The sequence below is a fragment of the Oryctolagus cuniculus genome, chromosome 13 (assembly GCF_051225735.1).
Source record: "Oryctolagus cuniculus isolate XC-2025 breed Fujian yellow rabbit chromosome 13, ASM5122573v1, whole genome shotgun sequence".
In the NCBI taxonomy this organism is placed as follows: Eukaryota; Metazoa; Chordata; class Mammalia; order Lagomorpha; family Leporidae; genus Oryctolagus; species Oryctolagus cuniculus.
Genome location: NC_142879.1, coordinates 8931342 through 8954801, shown reverse-complemented (window position 1 = coordinate 8954801; position 23460 = coordinate 8931342). Strand labels below are relative to the sequence as shown.

The 23460-nt window shown below is 39.2% G+C and overlaps 1 long non-coding RNA gene across 1 annotated transcript in view; it reads left to right on the top strand.

The window, feature by feature from the left end:
* The window catches only part of LOC149122472 (uncharacterized), a 121644-nt gene that overhangs the window by 3542 nt on the left and 94642 nt on the right, over window positions 1–23460 (top strand). Inside the window, exon 2 of the long non-coding RNA XR_016219472.1 lies at window positions 793–868. This is a non-coding gene — a long non-coding RNA (uncharacterized LOC149122472). The remainder of the gene's footprint in view (window positions 1–792; window positions 869–23460) is intronic.

The following is a 23460-nucleotide window of genomic DNA, read 5'->3' as shown; positions in this document are numbered from 1 at the left end:
TTTTTAAGGGAGAATTTTCTGTTCTTGATCGCAGTGGACCTAATCAGAACAGGGCTTGTGGTCCACTGGGATATGATATGGTAAGGTTAGTGGACTTTTGGAAAATGACTTGGCAAAATATATTTTCAGCTTCTCAACCTTATTTTTATCTCTGCAAGTGCCTCTTTAGTGTCACCAGTTATAACTGTGCTATACTTCAGTCCTTCTCTTGTCTCCCCTCCCTTTTCTCTGGGCTTATAGCAGAGAATTCAGGGAGCCTACTGATCTGTAACTTTTTAAAGGGAACTCTTGTGAACAATGTAGCTGTAAACTGTTTCAAAGGCCGAACCCATGATCCAGGCATTCTTTTCCAAAATTCTGTGGATCCTGCTTCATGGAAGTTTGAGTTTAACCGTTGGCATGTAGGGAAATGTTTCAGTTAAAATTCCATTGGGAAGACTTCAGTGGGGGTTGTTTAAGTTTTAGTCAAGGACACTCGGCTCAGCCTGTCCTTGTCGCATTTCCTGTATGTTCATTTATGATGTAGTGGTGGAGTATCTGTTTACTTAGAAGGGACACATGGGGGCGGGGAGGAAGGGCAAATGAATATACCGAAGTCACAGAGGAAGGAAAAACTGCTTGATCATGGTTGGGAATGGACATAAGTTCTAATTGAATCCTTCAGATATTTGAGTGCCTATTATGTGAAAAGCCTTTTGTTACCTTTCATAAAATACTTTTTAACTTGTTAATTATAACATATTACTCTCTAGCCTACAAGCTCTTCTAATTACCTTATCCTCCTACTCACAGTGTCTCGGTGGATGAGGAAGCAGTTTCTTCGTTGTCACTAGCTGTCTCAGGAATGATGCGCCCTGCCTGCCTCCTTGTGAGTCTCCGTTGTCGTCTCACTGAGTCCTGAACAAGCAGCACCCTCTTCCTATCTCGTCTCATCCCTTGCCCGTCTCTGGCTTCGCCATCTCTAGCCCAACCCCACACAGCTGTGCATTCTAAGACTCAAAACTTCCAACCTCCAAACGCTTTCATTTTCTGAATAGTCTCTCAAACTCTTGACTACGAATTATCTATGCTCGACATAAGCTTTATCAGCTCTTAGGCCGTTCCTGACTTTTATGAGGACCCAGATGTTGAAGGATCTGCGTTATACAAAGCACATTAAAGAAGTCCTTGGATCCTGAAGCTAGGTTGCCTTGGTTTCTCTGCTCGCTCCAGCACTTCTCAGTTGTGATGACTTGTTAACCTGTGAGCACTTCTATCTCCTTATGTGGAAATAAGGGGTCGTACTCGTAACACCCAGGCTGGCCGCTTTGAGGAATAAATGAGATTGTTCCATAGCGTTTGAAATAGTCCCTGGCAGAATGCAGTGAGGCTGTGGTAATTTATCTACAATGATCTGCTCTCCTCAGCGAATTTGGAGAACCCTGATTTTTGCCACAGTGTGTTCCTCTTCTCGCAATCTCTGTGGCTGAGAAAGGCTTTATTATAACTGGAAATTCAAATATTTTTTGGAGGCTATAATAAAATAGAGCATATAATCAGCATAGTTGAGGTATAAAAAGATGCCATGGGATGAAATGAAATGAAATGAAACATCTTCATAAAGAGAAAGTATTTTTATGCAGGCTTTAAACAATGCCATCAGGATAAGGAAATCCAAGAAAAGAGATTACTGTGATCGGTGGCAAAACTGGGTAAGATGTATAGCAGGATGCTTGAGGCACCTAAAATACTTTGAAACATGTTTCATATGTTATGAAGACATTGACTATGATATAAAGATCTTGAATGGGGGATGTTCATTTCACTGCAATTAAAAGACTTTGATGTGTGGGTGTTTTGCATAGCAGTTAAGTTGCCACTCGGGACACTGGCATCTCTGTCAGAGTACCTGGGTTTGAGATCAGCTCCACTCCCAATTCTAGCTTCTTGCTGATGTGTACCCCATGAGGTACTTGGGTGCCTGCCACTCCCATCAGAGACCCGGACTAAGTTTCTGGCTCCTGGCTCTTTGCGCTTCCCTGGCATAGCCGAGGGGAGTGAATCAGTGGATGGGGGAGGTACCCGTCTGTCTCTCTGACTTTGCAATAAGTAACCGAGATAAACTTAAGAACAGATTTTCAGTAGGAAGAAAAATGTTTGTGAATTAAAGCTAACTAGACAATAGATTTGAATGGAAAGAGCCTGGAACAAATAATTGAAGGTGGCTTGACGTTTAGAGCCTGAGGCGTTAATGCTACGTACTGCGAGGTAAAGATGTTGGTTTTCGGGAAAGAGAGAAGCTAAACTGTGGACGAGTTCTCTTTGTGCAACGTATCAGTGGTAGTGTGAGCACATTGGCAGTTGGAAATATGTGGGGTTGAGTGGAAAAATGTGTGGGGTTGAATGTTTAGTGACGGGCTCCTAGCCCCCTGTGATACACAGGAGAATGTGAAAGGTTAAGACTGGAGTCAGAACAGATATGTAAAGGACTGGCACACTGGGTAGCGTTTCTAGAGTGAACATGAAGAGAAGGGCTTGGCTTCTCTATACCTTATTTTTATATCTCATAAGAGAGCTTATCTGAATTGTTCTTTTTCAAATTTGTTTGTTAGTGGAGTTCAGAGTAGAGGGAGAGGGAAGTGGGGGAGGGGAAAGAGAGGGAGAGGGAGAGCAAGCGAGCCAGTGAGCAAGCAAGAGCACTCCCAATCTTCTAGTTCACTCCTCAAATGGCTGTCATGATCATGTCGGGCTGGGGCTTGGCAACTCAGTCTAGGTCTCCCACGTGGGTGGCAGAAGCCCGCTTCCTTGAGCCGTCTCAGCTGGCTCCCAGTGTCTGTATGAGTCAGAAGCTGGGGACAGGACCAGAGCTGAGAATTAAACCAGGGAACTACTAGGCTAAACATCCATTCCTCCATCATTTTGTTGTATTACATTCCTAAGGCATTGTACCTGGGGAATTTATCCAGCAGTCACCATAGGGGAAGCATTTTTCCTTCCAATTTATAAAAAAATCTGTCAATCTTAAAATTTTTTAACTGCTAAAAACATGCTCTTAGACCACAAAGTTCTACAAATTACAATTAGATAGTCATTGACATGCACTTTTTTTCCTCATAATCTTTGGGCCCTAGTTCAATCGACTGTTACTAATAAGGTGTATTTAAATTACTTAACAGAGTCAACTGAAAAAAAAAAAACAATATCTTGGAAACAAAATTTATATATGCAACAGAGCTGGGGAAATTCTACCTAAAAGTTACATTTGTACATTGTAGGCATTTTTAAGACACTTTTGACAACACATGCAGGGCAACTGTCATTTCATTTCTCATTCATACGCAGTCAATTTTAGATACCACTTTGTGTATGCCCCTGCAATTCACCATGCCTGATACAGCCAGGGTGTGTTTCAGCTGGGATCACATTTTTTTAGTGCAAACTATTCATAATCTACAAGAACAGATATGTCTTGTTTGAGGAAGGTTTTTAAAAGATTTAAAAAAATTATTTCCAGGGCTGGCACTGTGGCTTAGTGGTTAAAGCCGCTGCCTACAGTGCCAGCATCCCATATGGGCGTTGGTTCGAGCCTCTGCTGCTCCACTTCTGATCCAGCTCTCTGCTGTGGCCTGGAAGAGCAGTAGAAGAAGGCCCAAGTCCTTGGGCTCCTGCACCAGTGTGGGAGACCCAGAAGAAGCTCCTGCCTCCTGGCTTCAGGTCGTTGCAACTCTGGCTGTTGCGGTCAACTGGGGAGTGGACCAGTGGATGGAACACCTCTCTCTCTCTCTCTCTGCTTCTCCTTCTCTCTCTGTGTAACTCTGAAATGAAATAAATAAATAAATCTGTAGAAAACAAAAGAAAAATTCACAACTATTATTTCCTAACATTGCATCCATGGCAACTGTTCAAGAATACAGGTTGTTCAAGAACACAGATATTTTAATTTTTGCTCCTATTTGTTGTCTGGGTACATTGCAGATACAGAAATATTGTCATAAAGGAATTGTCATCGCTAAAAAAAAATGCACCCAAAAATGGACTGAAATGTTCTGGTTTCAGATCTATTGCACGAAAGAGCTACTTGGTGCAGTTCTTCTGGGTTTGCATGGAGAATGCCACTGTGACAGAGAAATTAAGTCATCATTTAGCACAGGATGAGCCAACGAAAAATGAACAGTGCATCTCTGGAAACTCAGGTTGATGTAGGAAAGGTTGACGGAATCAATGAATCACCTCTCTAATACATTTTTGCCACCTCAGCATAGATCATTAACTTAATGGACTGTGTTTTGTAGTTGATGCATTTTTTTTTGTCTGTGTACTGGAATGACATATGGAACCTTACCATTTTAATGGTCACTTAACCTTCACCATGTGAAAGGCTTAAGTGAATTTAAACATTTGTATTAAAATTCATACCATCTATCTCAGACACTAAGTAGCCAGAAGCTGCAGTTGGCTCCTCAACCAATACAGAGAGCAACCATTGTTGGCTGTGAATGTTGGAAATTATTTCTGTCCCCCATTTACAAATAAAATGATAATACAACAAATCATTAATATTATGATTTTATGTGGTAAACACATTATTTTGGAGAAACAAGTAATTTATTCATTAATTCAAGAAACATTTATTGTGCATTTATTTCCTACTATACATTGTTCTGGGTTTAGGAACCACAAATAAAACTACAAAAGGATCCTCACCTCTCAGAGTTAAGAATAATGAAGAAATCTTCAGGTAAATCATCATACAATTGACAACTTCCATGATAGATGAAAATGTAGAGAATGGAGAATGACGAGTCCTATTTGAAAACCATTCTTGTTCCAAATGAGTCTGAAAGGAAGCATGTGCGGCGCTGTCAGCATTAAGAGGGAGTCAGAAATGGCGACTAGCATGGGAGTGCCTTGTGGAGGAGGATGAGGTGCTGAGTGTTGTGTTGAGATGCGAGGTAACTGGGTTCATGTCTTCTATGACATTACAGAGCTGTCTCTAACATGTGATGCAATCAGGCTGCTTCTAAGCCCTATTGGAATATGTGGCTGATGGCAGAAAACCTGGAGTTGTGAGTGGAAAAGAGAAGAGAAAGAAAAGTAAGTTGTGTTGAAGAGACCTCTGCCGGCACAGCGGGGTTCCTGGAACGTGCTGATCCTGAATTCCACCCAGCACCAAGATGGCTTTTAGAGTCCACTCCATTCCCGGGGCAGGAGAACAGACGGGGTGGAGGTCAGGGCAGCAGAAGAGCCCGAAAGTTAAATCTTGCAGAGAACTGTCTACGTAAGACAGACCCGTCCCCGAGAGACTTGGCAGCTCTAGATGGCAGGATTTTCAGTGAGGAAGCTGTGCATTCCTTCTGTTGAATTCACAAGCCTTTTTGCGTTGGATTCTATATCTGCATGTGATAAATGTATGCTCGTGAACAGCAAGAGAGTGGGTCATAGCTAGCCCAGAAAATGGCAGTACTGAAGTCATTTCCTGGTTGATGAAGCCCGTTGTGCACGGAGAGCCCCAGCGAGATTTCTAAGTGTGCTGAAGTTCGAAGTAAGTTAGCACTCCCACCAGAAGCCTGTTTCCAAGGATCTCTTAACTAACAAAAGTGTCTGCAACTCGGCCAGAAATGTGTCGGCTTGACTCAGAGACGTTGTTAATTCCTTCCTAATGGTAGCATTTTAATACAGAAAAATAGGAAAAGTGAGCCGAGGAAAGTGAGACAATGATTTTCAACCAATTTCTCATCTGCTTTAATATCACTGTTTCAAAGAAAATGAAAGCATTAATCAAATTCAGGTGTTTATTTTTAAGCATGCTTTCCATGCTGAGATTACAGGATATTTTTTGAGTGTCTCATGTGCTTTCAAAGTTTTGGATCCTTTTATTCCATCCTTTAAGCCTCTTGGTGTCTATATACCTACCTAGCATTCATTTATCTGGTGTCTTTTGGAAACTTACATGTCAGTGTTCAAATGAAGTGGCCCTCATTCATTTGGACTTCTCTGGGACCATTTATCTGGGAAGATTTAAATGTGCTGTAACATATTGCTAAAAAATTTATAATGCCTCATTTTTATTCTTACAACAATTTTAATTAGATCTTTGAATGACACTTTCCTTTTTAAGGTTAGACTACTTCAATACTATCTTCCACTTATGATCTCTCACCAGATACACATTCTGTTTAATCCTTAGGAGACTCCCATCAGGTAGACGGTATTGTTATCCTTGCTTTACAGCTGACAAAGACTGAGACATGGAGGGACTTCCTAAAGATCAGTCTAGCCAGTTGTTGAACGAGATTCTAAACCCAAGAAATCTAATTCTGGAACTATCATAACCATTAAGCTCTAAATTACAGATTTTATATGAACGAAAATTACATCTCTATTGAAGGACACAAAGGCAAAAGATCACATTTTTATATGCATTGTGGTAAAAGGGGTGGCAATGCACATATGCCCAAATGTGATCATGCATTTTCTCTGTTACCAAGATGCAGTGGCTTCTTCAGCTAGCTGTCTATGTAGAAGTGGCACTTAGAGAACACACTTCATGGTAATTCTTCTTCTGCACTAGCTTCTTGTCTCTTTCCTTGGAATTAGGTCATAAACACACTTTAAAGGCAGTCTCAAAGCAAGAGACATAACTTTCTGAAAATTACATTATTTTAGGGGAATTTATTTTAAATTCAAGGCACATTCAGTTAAAGAAATCTCTCACTATATATCTTCCTAGACCTCCAATCTGATATATTTTCTTCTCCTAGTCCCCTCTGTGATGGGAAGGAAGTTTATTTTCAGTTATTTTTAATTGCACAACTTCATGGATTTTTAATGTATGCATTGTACAGCAAAGATTTCTACTGTGTTTATGTTCTTTCTGAAGAATGTATTTATTCTATTTCATTTATTTTTAAATTGTGCTCCTGGAAGAAATAAGACTCAGAAAAATGCTAGATATTTTACAAGACATTTAAAGTGGATATGAATGTTAGTACTGAAAATTAGGGAAGATTAAAGACAAAAATCTGTTTAATTCCATGGCAGAAGCATCTGCTCTCATTTGTGAGAGGAACATTTCCCTCACAAGCAGGAGCTACTTGTCACATGATGTCACCCTTGGTTAGTGCCTGATGTGCTGTTTCCTGTTCACTTTTATCTTGGCATTGGCTAAAGTTTTTCCCATGGCATTAGGTTATCATGTTCACAATTTTGTTTAGCAATTGCCTTTTAGAAACACACATGAATTGGGGCAGGGGCAGTGTTTGGCCTTATTTTTAAAAAGCTGGTTAGGATGCTGGGGTTCCATGGCCGACTCTGGCTCCTCATCCCAGCTTTCTGCTAATGTAGACCCTGCAAACAGTGGTGATGGCTCAAGTAGTTTGGTTCCTGCCACCCATATGGAGGACCTGGACTGAGTTCAAGCTCGTGTTTTGGACTCCCCCTACTCCTGGAAATTGTGGACATTTGGGAGGTGAACAAGGAAACTAGGCTCACTCTCTTCTTTCTACTCTCTCTCTCTCTCTCACTTCTCTTTCTCTCTCTATATATATATACACACACACATACACACAAATCATTACAGAATTTATGTATTTTTCATTTATTTGAGAGTCAAAGTTACACAGAGAGGGGAAAGGCGGGGCGGGGGGAGGTCTTCCATCCGATGGTTCACTCCCCAATTGGCCACGACAGCCAGAACTGTGCCAATCCAAAGCCAGGAGCCAGGAGCTTCCTCCAGGTCTGCCACATGGGTGCAGGAGCCCAACGACTTTGCATCTTCTACTGCTCTCCCAGGCCATAGCAGAGAGCTAGGCCGGAAGTCGAGCAACCAGGTCTTGAACTGGCATCCATATGGGATGCTGACACTGCAGGTCAGGGCATTAACCCGCTGCGCCACAGTGCCAGCCCTACTTTATGTATTTTTAAAATAATTCTATCATTAATCTTCTACATAAGAAAATATATAAAACTTCTAAAGATAAGATTTTTATAAAGAATATCCTGAACCAATATTTTCATTTGTTTTAAGTCTACTGGAGCACACTTCTGTGTGTTCAAGTCTCTAATTTAGTTATTTTCTTGTCTACCATTATTGGTGCTACAGATCAATTACTTTTCAGAAGAAATAAATGTAGAAAAAATGTTTAATGATACATTCAAATATCTAGAGGCTATTGTTTAGAAAGGATGAGAAAAGTATTGATTGAAATGAAGATAAAATAAGATTTGATAGCAGATGGGAATATATTAGGTGGATATAGGTTTGGTTCCAGAATTCTGACACTGAGTTAGAGGCTGTCTGTTTCGATTTAATGTTAAACAAGCCATAGTAAGTAAGTTCCTTTATAGAAAAAGATGAATCAGGGTGATATTGTCATTAGTGTATTGCTTATAGAGAAGCGGTGAAAGACAAGTTAAAGAAAAGCAGATTACTAATGTACTATTGAATACTGCAAAAGGCAATTCAAGATGTGAAATGATAATTGCAGAGTTTATATTTCAAGTCAAATTTCTATATTACCTGCTTTATCTTAACTATAGAATCTATTCTGTCTTTATAACAACTGAAGATTTTTGGTGACACCATAAGTTCTCTTCTGTTTTGTAACTAAAACTTTCATTGTGTATTACTAATAGCTCTATCTATTCTTTCATTCCTTAGTGAATGTTGCATTTTTATTTTGGGAAAAAAATGTGCCCTGTTACATGTTAGACTTGGGTTTCTCTTGAATGTGTTCTTCTCTTTTTCTTATTTCACATCAAATTGACTGGCAGTGTCCTGTGAAATAGAAGCCGCCTGCGAACATTCATCCAAGCAGCCACTGTAGGAACTGCCGCCCACGTTCACTTTTCCAGACACTCTGCACTAGAAAAGGCCACTGTTCCTCTCCAGAGTTGTAGATTTTTCCTCTAGTCCACTGATCTCCTAGGTGCCGGTCACATGAAGTATAAATCCATTCCACTAAGATCCTTTTTGTTTTCTTGATGTTGGTTCAATCCACATTTTTCTGAGTGCAGCTGGCACAATATATCAGACCTCATCTAGCACTTTGTTCCTGGAGAAACGGTTCATTAATAGACACCCACACACAAATCACTTTTATCCAGGCAGCCGGCATGGCTGTATGCTCTAGGTTCATCTAAGTAATTTCTTCCTGTCTTTGTGTGTGGAATTGTTAGTAAATGATAGAGGTGTTAACATCTATCTGTATGCTTTACAGCCATATAGTAAGATTGCAAAGTCATAGCTCATGTTATTTTTACATTTTTATTGTGAATATCTGTCATCCCTAACAACAAACATAGGATCTATCTTCTATTAGGATAGGTGACCCAGTGTTTAAGGAATGACTAAAATAGGCAGACAGAATTGAAAAAGGAAAAGAAGTAATTAAATAAACTCTGAGACTGGACATAGAAAACTTTCTTTGCAGTGCATAGGTAAGTTTGAGATGTCTACAAACAAAAAAAAAAATGCATAGTGAGCCATGCATGGACTTCGAAATTCATGCATATAAATTATTCGAACATCTGCATCAAACTGGTTTGCCTATAACTATTACAGCATAGTCATATTCACATAGCATATTTTTATTTGTATGTATTAGATGGCTGATATCAATCATTAAAACTAGTCAAAAACAGGGGGCGGAGCCAAGATGGCAGAATAGTGAGGGCGCGCACCGATAGTCCGGGAAAATTTAGTTTAATAAAAGGGGAGTTACGGTAGCCTCAGAAAAAAGAACCAGGAAAATATTGCAGAGGAAACCCTTCTGGATTGAGTGGTCGTGAATCGGAGGACCTACTGGGAGAACAAGGTCGCCCACCGCGCAGAAGCCGAGCTGCGGGACTGAGCCGCGGAAGCCGAGCCGCGGGACCGAGCTGCGCAAGCCGAGCCGCGGGACCGAGCCGCTGGAACGCGAGGTGAGCCGAACCTCAATAGCCCGAGACACCGGCAGGCAAGCGGAGAGAGGAGATTAGAGCGAACGACCCCCGGGGGTGGGGGGGAACTTCACCAGGCTAACTGGAAGAGAGAGAGAGGAAAAAAAAAAAAAAGGTGACTGGTACGGACACGGGTTTCTCTCTCTCCGCTCACCTCTCAAGGGCGAGCAAGACAAAGAGCAGGCGCCATCTTGGACATACGTCATAAGCAGAGCGACCTCAGGTCTGCACCGGCCCTGAGCCTAGCAGAAAAACCTGACTCTGGGTGGGGCGAATTAACAGGAGATTAGGACCTAGTAAATTTGTGGTGCTACTGAACTGAGACTGTGAAAAAAGAGACGGTGGGGGAGAGAACTCACGGAATTCACCTGAGCACTCTCCAGAGACGCTACAATTCCATAACTTTGGCAACCCAGTGGGAGACTGAAGGAGAATTTGAGCCCACTCTGAGGCCGAACAGATTCCCTGTGTGGTCCTTGGGAAAGAGCTTCTGATCTCTGGCTCCTGTGGGTATATCATTTGCCTGCTAACTACCTCCAACTTCGTTCAGCTGTGCAGAATAACTTCCCTTTTGAATCAAAAAAAAAAAAGAAAGAGAGAGAGAGAGGTTTACCACGCCTAACCTGGGAGTGTCACCTTTGGCACACCAAACAGAGCTCTCAGGCCACACCCATCTCAAGCCCTAAGGCTCCATCAAAAACAGATAGTCCACTTAATCTAGAGTCATAGTATAACAAGAAAAAGCACCACAGTGAAGAAACCAAATATCTCCAATATGACAAATAACAAACGCAAAAACCAAGGTAATAAAAACAAGGAAGTCACCATGAAGCCCTCAAATGAAAAAGACACCCCAATTCAAGATTATGAGGATGATGATATAGAAGAAATGCAAGAAGCAGATCTCAAAAAATTGATAAGAACATTAAGAAGTTCTCAAAAACAAATTCTTGAACTACAGAAATCCTTAATGGACAAGATAGAAAATCTCTCTCGTGAAAATGAAATATTAAGGAGGAATCAAAATGAAACGAAACAACTAGTACAACAGGAAACTGGGATAGTGACTGAAGTGAAGAATTCAATAGATCAAATGAAAAACACAATAGAGAGCCTTACGAACAGAATGGGTGAAGCAGAAGAGAGAATATCGGACTTAGAAGACAGAGAACAGGAAAGGATACAGTCAGACCAAAGAAAAGAAGAGGAAATTAGGAATCTAAAACATATTGTCGGGAATCTTCAGGATACTATTAAAAACCCAACATTCGGGTTCTAGGAGTTCCTGAAGGCATGGAGAGGGAGAAAGGATTAGAAGGCCTTTTTAGTGAGATATTAGCAGAAAATTTCCCAGGTTTGGAGAAGGACAGAGAAATCCTAGTACAGGAAGCTCACAGAACCCCTAATAAACACGACCAAAAGAGATCCTCACCACGACACGTTGTAATTAAACTCTCCACAGTGAAACATAAAGAAAAGATCCTAAAATGTGCAAGAGAGAAACGTCAGATTACTCTCAGAGGATCTCCAATCAGACTCACAGCTGACTTCTCATCAGAAACTCTACAAGCTAGGAGGGAATGGCGAGATATAGCTCAGGTACTAAGAGAGAAAAACTGGCAGCCCAGAATATTATATCCTGCAAAGCTATCATTTTTGAATGAAGGTGAAATAAAGACTTTTCATAGCAAACAGAAATTGAAAGAATTTGTTGCCACTCGTCCAGCCCTGCAACAGATGCTTAAAGATGTGTTACACACAGAAACACAGAAACACGGTCATCAATATGAAAGAAGGTAAAGGAAGGAAAGCAAGGAAGGAAAGCTCACAGCAAAAGATCACAGGGAATTCAAAGCATATATTAGAACTTATCTTTGGCAAATGGCAGGGCAAAGTTACCACTTATCATTAGTCACATTGAACGTGAATGGCCTGAACTGTCCAGTTAAAAGACACTGATTGGCTGATTGGGTTACGGAACAAAACCCATCTATTTGCTGCTTACAAGAAACTCATCTTTCCAACAAAGATCCATACAGACTGAAAGTGAAAGGCTGGAAAAAGATATACCATGCCAACAGAAATGAAAAAAGAGCAGGTGTAGCCATCTTAATTTCAGACAACATAAACTTTACCACAAAAACCATTAAGAGAGACAAAGAGGGACACTACATAATGATTAAGGGATCAATTCAACAGGAAGATATAACAATTATCAATGTATATGCACCTAACTACAGGGCACCGGTTTATCTAAAAGATTTGTTAACGGACTTAAAGGGAGACTTAGACCCCAATACAATAGTACAGGGGGACTTCAATACTCCACTCTCAGAAATAGACAGATCAATAGGACAGAAGATCAACAAGGATACAGTAGATTTAAACGACACTATAGCCCAAATGGATCTAACAGTTATATACAGAACTTTCAATCCTACAGCTAAAAACTTTACATTCTTCTCAGCAGTACATGGAACCTTCTCTAGCATTGACCACATACTAGGCCATAAAGCAAGTCTCAGCAAATTCAAAAGAATTAGAATCATACCATGCAGCTTCTCAGACCATAAAAGAATGAAGTTGGAAATTAGCAACTCAGGAATCCCTAGAGCATATTCAAACACATGGAGATTGAACAACATGCTCCTGAATGAACAATGGGTCATAGAAGAAATCAAAAGAGAAATCAAAAACTTTCTGGAAGTAAATGAGGATAACAGCACAACATACCAAAACTTATGGGACTCAGCAAAAGCAGTGTTAAGAGGAAAGTTTATATCAATAGGTGCCTACATCAAGAAATTGGAAAGGCACCAAATAGATGAGCTTTCACTGCATCTCAAGGATCTAGAAAACCTACAGCAAACCAGACCCAAATCTAGTAGGAGAAGAGAAATAATTAAAATCAGAGAAGAAATCAACAGGATTGAATCAAGAAAAACATTACAAAAAATCAGCCAAACGAGGAGCTGGTTTTTTGAAAAAATAAACAAAATTGACACCCCATTGGCCCAACTAACTAAAAAAAGAAGAGAAAAGACCCAAATCAATAAAATCAGAGATGAAAAAGGAAACGTAACAACAGACACCACAGAAATAAAAAGAAGAATCATCAGAAATTACTACAAGGACTTGTATGCCAGCAAACAGGGAAACCTATCAGAAATGGATAGATTCCTGGACACATGCAACCTACCCAAATTGAACCAGGAAGACATCGAAAACCTAAACAGACCCATAACTGAGACAGAAATTGAAACAGTAATAAAGGCCCTCCCAACAAAGAAAAGCCCAGGACCAGATGGATTCACTGCTGAATTCTACCAGACATTTAAAGAAGAACTAACTCCAATTCTTCTCAAACTATTCAGAACAATAGAAGAAGAGGGAATCCTCCCAAATTCTTTCTATGAAGCCAGCATCACCTTAATTCCTAAGCCGGAAAAAGATGCAGCACTGAAAGAGAATTACAGACCAATATCCCTGATGAACATAGATGCAAAAATCCTCAATAAAATTCTGGCCAATAGAATGCAACATCACATCAGAAAGATCATCCACCCAGACCAAGTGGGATTTATCCCTGGTATGCAGGGATGGTTTAATGTGCGCAAGACAATCAATGTGATACACCACATTAACGGACTGCAGAAGAAAAACCATATGATTATCTCAATAGATGCCGAGAAAGCATTTGATAAAATACAACACCCGTTCATGATGAAAACTCTAAGCAAACTGGGTTTGGAAGGAATATTCCTCAATACAATCAAAGCAATCTATGAAAAACCCACAGCCAACATCCTATTGAATGGGGAAAAGTTGGAAGCATTTCCACTGAGATCTGGTACCAGACAGGGATGTCCACTCTCACCACTGTTATTCAATATAGTTCTGGAGGTTCTAGCCAGAGCTATTAGGCAAGAAAAAGAAATTAAAGGGATACAAATTGGGAAGGAAGAACTCAAACTATCCCTCTTTGCAGATGATATGATTCTTTATTTAGGGGATCCCAAGAACTCTACTAAGAGACTATTGGAACTCATAGAAGATTTTGGCAAAGTAGCAGGGTATAAAATCAATGCACAAAAATCAACAGCCTTTGTATACACAGGCAATGCCATGGCTGAGGAAGAACTTCTAAGATCAATCCCATTCACAATAGCTACAAAAACAATCAAATACCTTGGAATAAACTTAACCAAGGACGTTAAAGATCTCTACGATGAAAATTACAAAACCTTAAAGAAAGAAGTAGAAGAGGATACCAAGAAATGGAAAAATCTTCCATGCTCATGGATTGGAAGAATCAATATCATCAAAATGTCCATTCTCCCAAAAGCAATTTATAAATTCAATGCAATACCAATCAAGATACCGAAGACCTTCTTCTCAGATCTGGAAAAATTGGTGCTGAAATTTATATGGAGGCACAAGAGACCTCGAATAGCTAAAGCAATCTTGTACAACAAAAACAAAGCCGGAGGCATCACAATACCAGATTTCATAACATACTACAGGGCAGTTGTAATCAAAACAGCATGGTACTGGTACAGAAACAGATGGATAGACCAATGGAACAGAATTGAAACACCAGAAATCAACCCAAACATCTACAGCCAACTTATATTTGATCAAGGATCTAAAACCAATTCCTGGAGCAAGGACAGTCTATTCAATAAATGGTGCTGGGAAAATTGGATTTCCACGTGCAGAATCATGAAGCAAGACCCCTACCTTACACCTTACACAAAAATCCACTCAACATGGATTAAAGACCTAAATCTACGACCTGACACCATCAAGTTACTAGAGAACACTGGAGAAACCCTTCAAGATATTGGCACAGGAAAAGAGTTTCTGGAAAAGACCCGGGAGGCACAGGCAGTCAAAGCCAAAATTAACTATTCGGATTGCATCAAATTGAGAAGTTTCTGTACTGCAAAAGAAACAGTCAGGAGAGTGAAGAGACAACTGACAGAATGGGAAAAAATATTTGCAAACTATGCAACAGATAAAGGGTTAATAACCAGAATCTACAAAGAGATCAAGAAACTCCACAAAAACAAAACCAACAACCCAATTAAGAGATGGGCCAAGGACCTCAATAGACATTTTTCAAAAGAGGAAATCCAAATGGCCAACAGGCACAGGAAAAAATGTTCAAGGTCATTAGCAATCAGGGAAATGCAAATGAAAACCACAATGAGGTTTCACCTCACCCCGGTTAGAATGGCTCACATGCAGAAATCTACCAACAACAGATGCTGGCGAGGATGTGGGGAAAAAGGGACACTAACCCACTGTTGGTGGGAATGCAAACTGGTCAAGCCACTATGGAAGTCAGTCTGGAGATTCCTCAGAAACCTGAAGATAACCCTACCGTTCGACCCAGCCATCCCACTCCTTGGAATTTACCCAAAGGAATTTAAATTGGCAAACAAAAAAGCGGTCTGCAGCCTAATGTTTATTGCAGCACAATTCACAATAGCTAAGATCTGGAACCGACCTAAATGCCCATCAACGGTAGATTGGATAAAGAAATTATGGGATATGTACTCTTTAGAATACTATACCGCAGTAAGAAACAACGAAATCCAGTCATTTGCAACAAAATGGAGGAATCTGGAACACATCATGCTGAGTGAAATAAGCCAGTCCCAAAGGGACAAATACCATATGTTCTCCCTGATCGGTGACAACTGACTGAACACCGAAAAGGAAACCTTCTGAAGTGAAACGGACTCTATGGGAAACGGTGACTTGATCAGCATAGCCCTGACTGTTAATGAACAACTTAATACATTATCCCTCTTAGTAGTTTTTTTGTCTGTTCTACTTAATATGACTGGTTTAATTCTGTAATTAATACACAGTTATTCTTAAGTGTTAAAAATTAACTGAAATGTGATCCCTGTTAAACATAAGAGTGGGAATAAGAGAGGGAAGAGATGTATAATTTGGGACATGCTCAAGCTGACTTGCCCCAAATGGTAGAGTTAAAAACATACCAGGGGATTCCAATTCAATCCCATCAAGGTGGCATGTACCAATGCCATCTCACTAGTCCAAGTGATCAATTTCAGTTCACAATTGATCATAATGAAAGGACTAAGAGTCAAAGGGAGCACATAAACAAGTCTAGTACCTGCTAACACTAACCGATGGAATAAATAAAGGGGAGAGTGATCCAACATGGGAAGTGAGATACTCAGCAGACTCATAGAATGGCAGATGTCCTAAATAGCACTCTGGCCTCAGAATCAGCCCTAAAGGCACTCGGATCTGGCTGAAAAGCCCATGAGAGTATTTCAGGCATGGAAAGCCAAGACACTCTGGCAAAAGATCTCTGCGAGGGAGATCCCAGTGGAAAGAACAGGTCTTCAAAGAAGGAGGTGCCTTTCTCTGAAGGGAGGAGAGAACCTCCACTTTGACTATGACCTTGTCTAAACAAGATAAGAATCGGAGAACTCAGAGGGCTTCCATAGCCTTGGAAACTCATGACCGGAGCATAGGGAGACTACTGATGCCATAGACAGGAGTGTCAATTGGTAAAGTCAACAACAGGAGTCACTGTGCACTTACTCCTCATGTAGGATCTCTGTCCTTAATGTGCTGTGTATTGAGATTTAATGCTATAACGAGTACTCAAACAATATATTTCACTTTGTGTTTTTATGGGGGTGCAAACTGTTGAAATCTTTACTTAATGTACACTAAACTGATCTTCTGTAAAAAAAAAAAAAAAAAAAAAGAAATTATCAACTCCCAACTTGACTCTCACTGGGATTAAACATGACAATAGGTCTGATCTAATTCATCATCATTTAAAAAAAATCATCTATTATTTTTCACTTTATGTTTCTGTGTGAGAGCAAACTGTTGAAATCCTTACTTAATGTATACTAAGCTGATCTTCTGTATATTAAGATAATCGAAAATGAATCTTGATGTGAATGGAAGGGGAGAGGGAGTGGGAAAGGGGAGGGTAGTGGGTGGGAGGTACGGTATGTGGGGGAAGCCATTGTAATCCATAAATCGTACTTTGGAAATTTATATTCATTAAATAAAAGTTAAAAAAAAAACTAGTCAAAAACAGTAAGTGAAAACAATATTTTCCTGTTGATTTTGATAGAATAAATAGTTCTTAATTTGTAGTCAGCATTTGAACTATATTTTTTTATCTGTTCTACCTGTTTATCTTTTCTTATTCCCATTCTTGACTCCATTCTATGTCCACTACAACAGAGAACTATTTTAATACACTTATTATATACTTATTATTTAACTGTGCTCTTTCTCAAATGATCATTTTGTCTGCTGACATTTAGCATACATAAATGGGATTACTTTACAGTATAGTTTTCTTTATAAAAATAATTAACACTGGGATGGGCCTGCTTAGGATGTTTACTTCCCATACCGGAGTGCTCTGCTTCTGACCCAGCTGCCTGCTAACACACGCCCTGAGAGGCAGCAGATGAAGGCTCAAGTCCTTGGGTTTCTGCCACTCATGGGGGATCCCTGTGTGGGATTCCTGGCTCATGGCTTCAGTCTGGCCCCGTGCTGGCTATTGTGGGTATTTGGGGAGTGAACAAGAGGATGGGAGACATTTCTCTCTCACACTATTTCTCTCTCCTTCTGTTGTTTTGCCTTTCAAATGGATAAGAATAAACTTAAACGGTGTATTTCCAATTTCGTTCATATGCCTAGATTTTCCTCTAGTGCATTGCTTCCAATGAACCCCACGTACTCCATGGCCTCCACAAGAGTTTATCTGTATATTCTTCACATGTCCGTAACAGTGCTCAGTAAACATCTATTTGCATGTTCTCCAGGTTATGTTTGTGTAATCAGGAGCAGGTTAGTGTGTATTTTAACTAAGTCAAGGCTGCTATGCGGGAGGGCTCAGCCAGAGCAGCAGAGAATGACAGCTTCTACATCTCCAGTACTTAGTCACACAATGGGGAGAAAGTGGTGTTCCATTGTTTTTTTAATCTATATTTGACAACAACAGTCTTCAGTATTTCATTTCCTGCTTGTCAACATATTTGGTTTTCTCTGCTGGAAAGTGCCTCATAGGTCCTTTGTTTTGTGTTCAGGTGACGGGTTTATTTCTGGTCTGTTTCCAGATTTATTTGTATACTTTTTGCTTCTTGAGTTGTGTGTTGAAAGTTTTAATTAAGAAGGTTTTTTTGTTGGTCATAATAATTTTATAACTTTTGTTTTCTACAGAAACTATTTTATATGCGTACCTTTGTGTCACCTTAAGTAGGGATCTAGTTTTATAGTCATCTATGTAGGGGATCAGTTTTCCTATTTTAAGCAGTTCTTCCGTGTTGACTTGTGATGTACTCTATTCATCGACTATTTGTATATACCCATATGCCTCCACTTCATTCTATTGGTCCACTTGTCTTTTTTGCACTAACAAGTTTTGAATCAGAACAGCCTGTAATATTCTGTGATACTAAACAACTTGAAAACATTAGTGACATAAACAGTGGAAGCTTATTTCTCAGTCATGCTAAAAAACAACTGTAGATCTTCCAGAAGCTCCACTTGTCTTGGTTACTCAGGAACACTGGGTTTTGTCGAAGCCCACGACTTGTGCATTGCTCTGCCTGGGCCAGAGGGAAGGAGAGATTCGAGATTTCCATGCTGAGAATTAAGTCAGTCCTCAAGTCCTCAAGTCCAGAAGTGCCATACTGAACTCTGCTTACATTTCATCACCAAAAATAAGGGTCCAAGAACCAATAATTTTGGATCTTTTCATGAAGCAAAAGGCAAGATTCTTCTGTGTGATCATGAAATAGAAATCCAGAAAATGTTCAGTGAATAGCACTAACTGCTGCTGTAACTCAGTTATAATATCTAAATCAGTAACTATGTGAATGCTCATGCATGCTTGTGTGTTTGATATTTGAAGCTTATGCCATGAATGTTTTAGAGTAAATCATTCCAAAACACAACTGAAATTTTAATGAGATTGCTTGGAACTTATGGATTGATTTACTGGAACACTATAGTTTGCCTGAAATTCACCATATTGCTGGATATGGCTATAGTTCTCTATTTTCATAGTTCCATATTACCCCATTTTATGAAGAATTTCTATTACAGTTAGCACCCAACTCTTTTTTCAGGTTTATTTTTAAATTTTTATTAATATAAGGAGAACAGATTTTATGTATTTTACAGGTACAATTCTAAGATAATCATATTTCCCTTCCTCCCTCCTCTCCCTCAATTCCCCTCCCCTCTTCCTTCCTTCCATACTTTTTTTTTTATTTTTGCAAAAACATAATTTCAATCTACTCTATGATCACAGGCTTGATGTACCACTAACCATAGTATTCAACAAGTAAAAAGTAGAAAGACCACAGTTCTATGGGAGTAAAAATGGACATCTTCTCATTTGACTGTTGTTTTCATCACTTAAATCTTATTGAATATTCAGTAGTTGTTTCTTGCTTGGGGCTATTACAACTAATTCCATAATTAACAATATTGCATGCCTTTTGGTGTACATGTGTCTGCATTTCTCTTAGGGACATATTTAGGATAAATTTTCTTCATGTTCAGTTTAATTAACCAAGGTAGTTGTTTATTTTACACTTTCAGGAAAATGGTTTTGATTGAACTGTCTTGGGTCAATGTTGTATCTTTTGCCCAATCAACTATAGTTAGGATGTGAGGTTATGAGATGCATTGCCTATTTCATAAGGATTATAGAAATTTACACCTTAATTAATAGAGTTATAAATATGGAAAGGAAATTGAATTATTTTTCCACTATACTGACCACAAGTTAACCTAATAATGTTTTCTAGATATGAATTTATTATTCCACTTCATTACATAACCATTTAACCATAACCTAGGCTTCATTCAATAGGACACCTTTAACCAATACCAATCAGTGACACTCCCCATATATCATTGGTTCCCCTTTGCTCCGTCTCTATTTTCTCCCTCCCCTAATCAGATTTTTAGTTCAGATGCTTGTCTAGGAATTGTAGAGGCTTCAATGCCATGCTCGCCTTCCAGTCATCCTGAGATTCCATGCTTTATAATTCCGGCAAAATAAGTTTTAAACATTTTTAAAGGATTTATTTTATTTGAAAGGCAGAGTCACAGAGGGGCAGAGGCAGAGAGAGAGAGAGAGAGAGAGAGAGAGAGAGAGAAAGAGGTCTTCCATCTGCTGGTTCACTCCCCAGATGGCTGCAACAGCCGGAGCTGCGCCGATCTGAAGCCAGGAGCCAGGGGCTTTTTCTGGTTTTCCCTTGTGGGCGCAGGGGCCCAAGGACTTGGGCCATCTTCTACTGCTTTCCCAGGCCACAGCAGAGAGCTGGATGGGAAGTAGGGCAGCCGGGACTCGAACTGGCGCCCATATGGGATGCTAGCACTGCAGGCATCCCTCACTCTGCCACAGCACCGGCCCCTACACATTCTTTCTAATGTTCATGTTCTGCTCTGCTTAAAATCTTCAGTGGATTTGTACTTACAGGCTAGAGTAAAAACTTTTAACATCGGCATATGAGACTTTAAACCTCTCTTGTACTTTATCTCTCTCTTCATTTCCTGTCTGCTCATCTCTGCCGCTCGGAAGCAGCCTTCCCTTTCTTGTTTTCTTTCCCTCTCTGTGATTGTCCTGTATGATGAGACTATCTAATCAAAATACTTATCACGCAGTATTCCATTTTATTCATATTTATTTCACATTTTATATTCTGTTCTTTATTATTTTGCTCTGACATGCTTATTCACCTTTATATCTCCAACACCTAGCACATACTTGAAAATAAAAGCCTGCATTGATTTAATGAATTAATATAACCGAAGAACAATATTTAACTCTTATATGTTATTCACCAAATAATCCAACTGCTTGTCAAATTCTTCAATCACTTATTCTTAATTCACCTCCTCGTCATTCTGTTCTCTCTAAACACTGGCCTGTTTAATCTGTTTTTTTTTTTTTTTTTTTTTAATTTTTTAAGGTTACTTAATTGTCTCCATTTATCTTTTAATTGCTCTCCAAATTGATTTCCCTGAATATAGTCTTACTTTAACTCCTTCTATCTCCAATTGCAATTCATTACATATATAACTACTAATGTAATTGTTCTAATTTGAACATAAATAGTTTCAATGGTCAGCTCAAAGTTGATCACTGGGACTCATTGCTACTAGGCCTGGCATGAGACCTTACCTCTCCTATTGTTCCCTCTTAAATTCTCCAACCACAATGTAACTCTGTGTTTACATAAAATTGTTTTATACCTCTGGATCCTGTTCAGTGGTTTTTTCTCCATCTTTGTCCTCTGTTTTGTAGCCTCCTAGTTGCTTTAAGATTCTTTTTATACTCAAACACCTTAATTATAATTTTATCAAAGCAGTTACAGTACATTTTACCCTTCATAGTTTATAAATTTATACAAGCTAATTTAAATGTCTTGAAGAAATTAAATGGCATTAGTCATTGTATTCCATCTAGTATGTAATTAGCATTCAGTAAATCTTTTATGGAATTCATAAAGGCATGAAAGAATAGGAAGGTAAAATATATTAGTAGTCTTTACTTCTGGATTCCCATAAAGCTCAATTTTGGGGAATTAGAACTTCTAGGACTTAACCACAATTATTCTGTATTTTGAAGCCCTCTGAAATTTTAGGACATGCCGAGAATTGTGTCGTCTTAACTTAAACTGCTTTGACTAGTAATTTGCTCTAACTGAGTAAGAAAGGGTCCAGAAGATGGAGGAAAGCTTCCTAACCATTCCACAAGAATGTTTAGGTAGAACCCCTCTATTAAATCAGTGAAATTTATTTTGTTCTTTGTGAAAATTATTTGGAAGTTGATATGCAGATGTCAGAAATTTTGCATCTAGGATAAATGCACATGTAAAATAGTGTGATCTATATATGTACACACAAACATAAACACATTGTATTTTGCATAATGTAGTTGGCAGAGCAAACGTTCATAAGATGCATTTCAAATGAGTTTAATTAGATGACCTCAACCAGGTGTTCTAGCAGCACTGTAGATATTTTGCATGTAGGAAAATACATCACAAGCAAACTGTTAAATATAGCTTTTTCCGAAGCCACAATATCTGAAAGAGCCATTGATTTGCACATTGCTTAGCAACATAATCAAAATATTTCTAAAATTTAGAAACTGAGGATGCAAAAGATATACCCCTATAGTTGTTTCCATGTCTTGTTGTGAGATAAGAAAATACTTCTGTCATATGCAACTAACAACTTTAAAAAAATACAGTCTAAGCAACCATTAGCATATGGTATTGTTAAAGACCATATTTTAGAATGCTTTTGAGAACTTTTCTGCACTCTGTACCACTTATTAGACTTTTAATAACCCTATTGTGAGAAGAATGGCTAAAATGTGGAAAGAAAGAATTAGAATTTAAAGTGCCTTTGACGTATTTGAGAAATAGTTTGTCATGATGCTTTGTGTTACTTTCATTCTGAAATATAGAGCTTGATCTGACTACTAAATACAGAACAAAGAAAATTCATTTAAATTTGAGCAAGAGTAATTTGTATCAAGCATAAGAAAAGTCTTCCTGGTTCAAAGAGAAGTTAAACATGAAAGTGGATTGTGATGAAAGCTGTATTTTCTCATTCGATGAAAATAATTAAATATGTACACCACAGACCATGGTTTGGACCAAAAAGTTAAGATACAGATAATAGAGTAAAACAGATGACCAAACTCTAAATGACGGTTGCTTCTTTCTCCTGCTTTCCGTATCAGTGTTTTCTTCATTGTATGCATAAAAGAATGGGTCATAGGCAAATAAATAATACGTATGCCTACATGGGATGATTGCTTTAATATAGACATTGTGGATTGTTGTTCAAAGTAAACCAGAAGTGTCTGATGAATTGACTTAGTGAAATCTCCACACTACGCATATGGTAGTAGCAAATGGAACAGTCTTCTCTATTGGGAAGTTTGAATGTAAAACACAGAATTATTTTAGGGGAAGAAGTCGATATATATACATACACATACACAAACATATACATATACATACACATATACATATGTGTGTGTATGTGTGTGTATGTGTGTGTGTGCAATCTGCAATCTCTTGCTAATGATACTGTAAAGAATTTGGTGTTGTTAAAGAGAAGTTTGATATCTTAGAAGTCTCTTTTCCCTTTGGCGTCTAGGAGATTGATGTCATACCTGAGAGAATTACCTTTGTTTAGGGTGAGGGCTGACTATACCCAATGGTCATAAAGAAGGGGCTGGCCTGACGAGCAAGGCCAGCGACTTGATTTTATACGGGAGCTTTCAGTCATTCAGTATCCATGGACTTAGGAACTGAATTCTGGCTGGGGCCATGGCTCACTAGGCTAATCCTCTTGCCTGCGGCGCCGGCAAACCGGGTTCTAGTCCCGGTTGGGGTGCCGGATTCTGTCCTGGTTGCTCCTCTTCCTGTCCAGCTCTCTGCTGTGGCCTGGGAGGGCAGTGGAGGATGGCCCAGGTGCTTGGCCCTG